This window comes from Haemorhous mexicanus, chromosome Z (assembly GCF_027477595.1).
Source record: "Haemorhous mexicanus isolate bHaeMex1 chromosome Z, bHaeMex1.pri, whole genome shotgun sequence".
Lineage (NCBI taxonomy): Eukaryota > Metazoa > Chordata > Aves > Passeriformes > Fringillidae > Haemorhous > Haemorhous mexicanus.
The window spans coordinates 19,265,281-19,273,820 of record NC_082381.1 but is presented as its reverse complement, the minus strand read 5'-3'; the positions used below and the strand labels follow the sequence as shown (position 1 = coordinate 19,273,820).

General features: G+C 42.5%; 1 protein-coding gene across 8 annotated transcripts in view; it reads left to right on the top strand.

Annotated features, from left to right (window-relative positions):
• The first annotated feature begins 1,699 nt into the window (after positions 1 to 1,699).
• PJA2 (praja ring finger ubiquitin ligase 2) overlaps positions 1,700 to 8,540 on the top strand; it is a 32,243-nt gene continuing 25,402 nt past the window's right edge. For 2 of the 8 annotated variants that reach the window (XM_059873676.1, XM_059873675.1), the window contains exon 1: positions 1,736 to 1,907. The gene's annotated coding sequence lies outside the window, so the exon portion shown is untranslated. The other 6 variants (XM_059873670.1, XM_059873669.1, XM_059873673.1 and 3 more) reach the window with 6 other exon arrangements.

Sequence of the window (8,540 nt, the reverse complement as noted above, 5' to 3'; positions counted from 1 at the left end):
CATGTCTGCCTTTCAGTACTCTGTTGGAGTTTTCTTTGAAATCCTCTGTGAGGAAGGATGATCATCAAAATTTTCCAGTCATTATAAAGCATAATAACCTAGGGTTAGAAAAAGAGCTAGCACTCCCCAACACAGTGATCTTGATACAGTATTATGTATGCTCTTTCTGGGTGCAGCATCAGTACGAGAAGCTACAGTTTGGCTTCCTGAGGAAAAAACCGCATGGTCTGAATACCGTCCAGGAGGCTGGCAACTGGCATTGCACATACTGGCCAAGGTATCAGAATACTGGAAATTAGCTGCAGTGCATCCTGTCACTTCTCTTGCTTAAACTGGAGGGACACGTAAAATAATGACAGAAAACACAGAAGAGCAAAATGAGTAAAAATGAGATTTGAACTGATAAGGTAAGGCAGGAAGGGATGAGTTTGATTTTTTTACTCTTTTTGCTGAATGGCAGCACAAATATGGGCTACATTAATAGAAATCACATTTCTTTAGGCCCAGTGATCACTTGTTTTCTTCTTTGGGGATAAAGTTTGTTCCCTTTCATGGTTACCATGTTTCAATAGGTTGATATTGGCGTTCCTAAATTATTCATTCCTAACCATTTAGAGTGCATCCAACATGGTAATACCGAACAGCCAAAAAACTTTTTAGATAGAAGCAGGTTAGGGTGCCATCATCTTTTTTCTTTTTCTATTTTCCAATAACTGATTTTGTTTATCATTAGAACATAGGGTAGGAATACTTGTGCAGATAAGACTGTCAAACAGTGACAGCTTATGTTAGTTGAAATATTCCACACAAAGTTGACATTGAGAGATTTCTCTGATGAATTACTAATATTAATAAAAAATAATAGTCAAGTCTGTGCTGGTTTTGACTGGGGTTCAGGTAGTTTTCTTCACAGTGTCTAGTATAAGGCTGTGATTTGGCTTTGTGCTGAACATTATTTGGTTTTGTGCTGAACAGAGAGCTGATCATTCAGAGATGTTTTTGACATTGCTGAGCAGGGATTGTACAGAGCCAAGGCCTTTCCTGCTTTTCACACCACCCCACTGAGGAAAGAGCTGGGGGTGCCTGGGAAGCTGGGAAAAGACACAGCCAGGACAGATGACCCCAGCTGACCAAAGGGATATTCCAGACCATACGGCATCACAGTCAGTATAAAGTGCGGAGAAGAAGGAAGGGGGGGGGACGTTTGGGCTGATGGTGTTTGTGCTCCCAAGTCACCCTTAGGCGACTTGGCGCTGTGCCCTGCTGGAAATGGCTCACCAACGGGAAGCAGGGAATTCGTTCCTTGTGTTGGTTTGCTTGTGCGCGGGCCTTTTGCTTACTCTGTTATAAACTGTCTAGATCTCAACGCATGAGTTTTGTAGCTTTCACCCTCCCAGTTCTCTGCCCAATCCAGCTGGTGGGGACTGAGGGAGCAGCTGTCTGGTGCTGGGCTGCTGCGGGGGTTAAAGCACGGCAAGCCCTAGCAGGCAGCGGCGAAAAGCGGCCGAGGCCCCGTCCGGGGCGCTCCAGGCGCGGCACCCCGCACTGCCGGCCCGGCCCGGCCCTGCTCCTGGCCGCGCCCCGCCCCGGGCCCCGCTCCCATTCGGGATTGGTCGCTGCCCTTCGCTCTGGCTCCTGATTGGGCGGTGGAGGGGCTGCTTGCGGCGGGATTGGCCGTGGCGGAGGGGGCGGGCGGGAGGCGGCGGCAGGAGCGGGCGGGGTGAGTGCGGCCCCGGCCCCGGCCCGGCTCCGGCTCCGCGGGGTGCCCAGAAAAGGGGGCGGGCGGGGGCCGGGGGCACCAGGCAGAGCCGCTGGCGGTCCTGGGGACGGTCATTTGTGCTGTGGAGCAGCCGCCTTGCGGTTTCCCTCCGGGACGGGCCTGCGGCCGAGGGCGGGGGCCTCAGCCGGTGGGTCGGGAGGCACGGCGGGCGGACTGTGGTGGCCCCGCGAGTGCCCGTCCGTGAGGGGCCGGGGCCGTTTGTGGGCGCGGGGCAGCCAGCGGGGCGCGCAGCCGTAGAGCAAACACGGACAGGCCTTTGGGGGCAAAGGGTTTGCAAGTAACTTCCTTTCTTTGTTGTTGGTTTGGTTTGTTCTTGTTTGCTTGGGGTTTTTTGTTGTGTTTTGTAGTTTTTCTCCCCCAACACCGCGGCGGTGACTCAGTACCCGGGGGAAGGGGAGGTCCCGGCGCGGGGTCTGCGTTGTGCCATCCAAGCACCCGCGGGTGTGAGGAGAGTCTGGCGAAGTGACATCGCTGACATCCCTTCAGCGTGGTTGTGAAACACTCACACTGCTCTCTTTGCTTGAGGAGAGGATGTCCGAGCCAGCAGAGCAACCCTCAAACGCAGGGTCGGAAGGAACGTGCCTTGGCCCCAGAATGGGAGATTTGTCAGTGCCTTTTCTTCAGCACGAGTGAAATTAATTAACCTGTAGTTCCACTGCCCGGGATGGTGTTTGCGCCTGTAGGAGAGTAGCACCTCTAGAAGTTCTCTTGAATGCTTGTGGGGAGCAGTGTTGGCTGTGGTGGAGCTGAGTGTTCTCAGGATGTCCTGCCCTGCACATGGGCTTTTTACTGGGTACTGCTGGTCAATTAAAACTGAAGCATTTGAGTTACATAGCATGTGAATAGCCGTGGTGCACAAAAACTTAGAAAGTTTATTCTAAGATTAGAGGCTTTGTACTCTATAGGATGTGTTTGAAAGCTTAGAGACTGTGTTTAGGTCCTTTTTCTATACTGTAACATATTCAGCACATTTTTTTTTCGGTGTAGTTCTTGATTTGCATTTCTCTGTGCACACAGTTAAGCAGTTTAGAAGAATAACTTTTGATTGGATTTTTGCCATACTATCTAGAAAAAAAATGTGTTCTGTAGCAATGAAGAGTGGTGTCAGACTGGTAGTGTTCTCTTTAATGCAGAAATGAAGAATGCATACTTTATGGATTGAAATTTCATTTGGGAGAAGTATGCTTATTTAAAATTGTGTAAGCAAATGTATGTAATAAAATAAGTTTTCTTGTAGCTGAGTCAGACTCTCTCAGAATTTAGTTTTCTCTCACCCACTAAGAAAGGAAGAAGTCTGGATAAAAGTTGTTCACAAAAATCTTAATTTTGAAGTTGCATTAAAATGCAGGATGAGGAAACTTCTGTGAAATAGACCTGAGTTTAAAATTTCCTTTGCTGATAGAGTGAATGGCAGTGTAGTAAGGTGCAAGAGTTCTTGATAGATCAAAACCTCATCTAAATAGGAAATACTCATAAATTGTTGCCTTGTTAAGGAAACTGATCCTAGGAAGACGTGTGCCTTTACAAAAGTAGTTTAGCATAGCTAGTGAAAACCACTGATAGGATGTACTGAATTACTTCCACAAACACTGTGATGGGTATTTGTTGCAAAAAGTTGGGCTGGCATTGCTGCCATTTTTACACAGTAATCTCCCTGGTGGCCCATAATACTTGTTGAGCTGTGTTTGTTTTGATTCTTGGATTCTTAGGAAGGCCTGAATGAAACCAAAAGTATTACCGTGCTGTACAGCAGTAGGGCTGGTTTTGGGGCAGTCAGGTGATTTGTGGGGTGAGTCACGTTCATTTGGCATCTGAGGTAACTGGAGATGTGGATGTCATTTGAAGCTGTGACCACATAACTTACCATTCTGTCAAGGCTTGTCCTAATAGTATTTTGAATAGTATTTTGACCAAAGTATAGGGAAAAAATATGTTCTAATTCATTTAATTCACTGATACAGTAATTAGCTCCCTACATTTTAATGGCTATGTCTATAAGTCCAGTAGGGCCCACTTCAGTTACAATGGTGCTTCAGCAATCCTGTATCTATATGTTTAGTAGTGTATTTTGACAGGTTCTGAAGGTCTTCTTTGCATTTATTTCAGTTGGAAAATGTGTTTAGGGACTTCAGTCACTACTGTGAAATAAATGCTCAAGTTACAGAAACAACTTCAAATGTGGCATAAGCAGATAAACCCTGACTACTAGAGAAGGACAATGAGCTCATCTCAGCCTTCTGTTCAGAACATCCATGGACAGGGGGTACTGTGATTGTCCCTAAAGGACACACTGACCTGAACCAGAACTTCAGGAACTTCATCTTCTGTGGTTTTGATAGCCTGGACTCAAACAAAACTCACCCTGCAGTTTATTAGGAGAATGTCCTGAAGCGCTTGTAGGGGGGCAGTTATTTGAGTTGCCAAGGCACAAAACGCTGTAGTTCTTACAAGGGCCTAGGTTGTCATACAGGCCACACCTGGCTGTCTGTTTATGTGGAGCAGGGTTATGACTTATTTATATGGGAAATTGAGGTAATTATTGATGAGCCTGTAGTAATGAGTGCAATACTGTGCTAGGATGACAGAGTGGATGGTCATGTAAATTGCTAAATAAATGCTCATGTGTTGTGATGGGAAAAAAATACTTATAAGTTCTGCTGCCAATGGCATTAATCATTTTGAGTAGTTTTAAAACAGCTTTTCAAATTTGATTAGTTTAAAGTGTGATGTTTTTATACTAAATCCTTGTGCAACATTTCAGGTGGGTAAATATGTGACTGTGGAAGCAGAGAGAATTCCACATGGCACGTGTTTGTGTGTGTCCTTAAAAATTATTGAAACAGAACCTGAAAAGTTTGTGATTGTTCAGATTCTGACGTCCCCTGTGATTTTTATGTATTGCTGTAACATTGTCAATATCTCTCTGCTAGAAGCACAGCAGGGAAAAGAGAATCCAAGGTCATAACAAATTTGAGATTTCAATGATGCCATTAGTTGATACTATAGAGAAGTGTAATACAGAGAAATGGTTCTGATCCTGAGGGTAGGTTGTGGATTATTTCACAGGAGATTAGTGATAATTGCTTATACCAAAGGGTCCTATCATGTCAGCTTAGTGTCAGAATATTCCAAAACATTCAAGAGAAGTTTCCCTAACCCAGGTGCTTTTAAACAATAGCAACATCTGCCTTTTGTTTTGGTGGTGCTATGGTCAACTTCATATGTTAGCTAGATCTTTATTCATTGTATGCTTGGTGAATCAGATATTTATTGTTTGGAGTTTAAATAAATTGTGGTGCAGGGTTCTGAGAGTACTGTCAGGAACCTGCAGCAGTATCTTTGAGGCCTAACATTTGGCTCCTAGGTAATGGATCTGTTATATGTTTCCATGATTGTAATAAGGTGCTTTAAGTGCAAAGTATCTTTTAAAAGGAGATGACAAAAAAAAAAATAAAGCACTTGTACCATACCAAATAAACTCAGTGCAATTTCATACAGCATATTAATTGTGTAGCCTTTCAAACATTTTTGAAAAGAAAAGAAGTGCAAAAGTAATAAAAATTGTGATTTCTCTTCTTTGTGAAAACAAGCAAATAGTTATAGGTAGTCACGTTGTAGCACCAGCAGTTTGGAGGGAAAAACCCACAGATATTCCACTCCATCCAAAAGTAGGTATGTTGAACTGTGATTCCAGCCTGGGGGCAGAATAAATATCTGAAATTCTGGAGCTTTGGTAGGGAAATGGCTGTAGAGCTGGTAAGGACCTCAAACTTATCAGGCTTATCCTCTTTCCCAGCCCTTCCTCCCAGTGAGTCTTCACCCGATGTTTGTTTGAATTCTTTTCTTTGGGCTGTGTTTCTGATGGATATTTTTCAGCCTCCCCAGGCAATCTGTTTGAGGGAGACAATGTCCTTACTTCTAGAAACATTTCCCTTGTGTCATTTCCATGTGTTGTTTCTCTGTGTCAGGGAAAACAGTGATCTTTTTTGAAGCAAGGTTTTTAAAAACTATATGCAGAGCATAAGATCTGATTTACATTGTTGGTCAGGATACAAGTGTTACTTTTTCTGTCCTGTCGTTTTCACTCTAATGCAGCTCCGTGTGTTGCTATTTGTCAAAACAGAGAGAAGCAATGACTTTTGTCTATTGAGGTCCTCTATAATCCTCCACTGCTCTTCTGCTTAGCTGAACATTGCCAATTGTTCCCCCTTTAGTAATTTCCTCAGTTGTTTATTCCTACTTGACAGTAATCTCTCATGCTTCTCTTTCTGAGAATGATTTTACTTCTTCACAGGTTTATTGGAATCAATTCAGATTCTGTTTCATGACACTTCAGGTGAGCTCTCCTGTCTGTTGATTGGATCAGAGGCTTTTGTTACCCTTGTATCCATGATAAAGAATTAAGTTTATGAAAGAAGAGTTTGAAGTGCTGAGACTTCACTGTTCTTCAGGAAAAAAACCAAAACCAGCAACAAAACAAAACACTCCAATCTTTGAAAAAAAGGTTTAAAAGTTGCTTTTACTGCTTCTGATAATGGATAAGGTTTGATTATATATTTTAGGTTAATTTTGCTTTAATGAAGACAGTTATATATGATGGTAGCAGTGCAAAAACACATCTTCTGGTCTTCTAGTCTGATGAATTATATCTCTCCATCATGTAAGAGTTTCCAAGGCCTGCACTTCCACCTTGGGATTCTAGTTGCTGTGTTTATCAGGAGGAAAGGAAGCGATTGTTCTGGTTTCTTAAAGTGTTTTGAGGTCATCTGCCATGACAAAGGCAAAAGTGTAGCTTTTCTGCTTAAAGTGTAGATAAGTCTTGGCATTTTGTTGATTATTGGCTTCTATTTGAACTGTTTCACCTCCAGAGACATGGTTCCTCCTCTGGGAAGTTTATAATCTGAACTTAAATAAGAATATGAGATGTGAAAGTCATAAGAGAGGAGATATGGGGGTGGGGCATTGGTGTCTGAATTTCTGTATGTCTTACAACAAGCAGTAGGTAAAAATCACTATTTCTGCGCCATTAGTTTAGTAAACCTACTTAGAATACAAAGACTTGTGATATTGGGGAAGGAGTGAGATAAGAAAGCTTGCCTGATGATTAGCAGCACATAATAGTGTTCTGTATTAACAGAACAGATTGCTACAGGGACTACTGGTGAAGGTAGGCTTTTTACTCTCAAAGTTATAATGCTAGCTTTCTATGGGAGGATGCAGCTTGCTGTTACTTGGTTAGTATATGGCATACACATTGTCCTCATCTTTAAAAGCTTTTAGTACTGCAGTTGCTTAATCTTCCCTCTTGAGATTTAATGTATAATTTCTGCTGAAGCTATTAGGATAAAAGCTGTAAAACTGATTATTACAGTGGTAAGGCAAAGCTGTCAGTTTATCAGATCAAACAGAGGATTGAGGATTTTCATCAGGGGAGATGAAAATGATGCATTCAAACTATTTACAGTTACGTGTAAGAAAGTAAAGAGAACTGGCCTAAAGTCAGAGCAAGTCAGTATAAAAAATCTGGAAATAATGGAGGAGTTTGTATAGCACTGAAGCAGATAGACCCTCAGAAAATGGTGTACAATCAGTACTGGAATGGCTCAGTTCTACCACCTCAGCTGTGCTAATGCAACAGCCTGCTGAGCTTCTTAAAAATGAAGACAGGCTTAGACTCTCAAAGAAGGAGATCTGGCAGAGCTGAGTAAGTTAATGCAGGCTGCTTTAGAGCTTGACAGCCAGCCATTGCTGTGACACCTGAAGCTGCATCAGAGCAAGCCACCCTAACTCTGGCTCCTTGGCTGAAGTAAACAGATGGAAAACATCAGCCTAGATGTTTGGGGAGATCTGGGGGATCAGGGAGATTCGGTGCCCTCATGTTGGTCAGAAGAGCCAGGATGAGAGGAGCTGTGCAGGATCTTCAGCTGTCGGAGGAGGTTTAAGGATGTAAAGGAGCTGCCTCAAGATGGTCGTTTGTAGCAACCTGCCCATTCAGACACCTCTGTATGGGAGGTGATGGCTGGGCTCCACTTATTAAGGGAGTTATGGACTTGATGAATTTTTGTCTCTGCTTCATGACTTGTCCTGTGAATATATCCAATGCATTTATTTTAGAGCAACCACTGATATTTTCATGGATACACTTAATTCACTCTTGCTTCTATAGTGGCAGCACTTGATCTATTTCAAGTCTGGCAAAATTTCTTCATAATTTGGGTAGAGTTGTGAATTGTTTTTCAGGTTTATAGGATTTGGAGTATACAGACAATGTCCAAAATAGTAATCGACTGCTTTCTTTTAGCTTTCATGTTGACTAATGCTTTGGTAAATGCAGAAATTTAATTATTTGTAAAATTAATAGTAATATGTATAATATTAATAGACTGTCATAATTCAGAACTTCAGTTTTGCATTTATGGCACAAATTGCGTACAAAGCTGCTGGCTTTTAGGGAAATGCAAAGCAGAAACCATTTAGCATTTAAGTGGGAGGAAGTTGCTCTTTGTTTGGTGGTGATCATTTGCCTCTTTTGGGAAGAGTCTCAGATCAGTATCAGAATATTTTGATATGATCATGGCTTTTGGGGGTCTATTTTTTTTTTTTTAATGTAATGTGAGAGGTAAAAAACAACAACTAAACAATCTTCTAATTTAAAATTAAATCAGTAGTGGACCAGCATGACAGCTTATTGAATTTGGGCTACAGTCTACTTGCAGCCTCAGGCACAGAGAAGATACCATACTGAGTAAAAACTTTGACT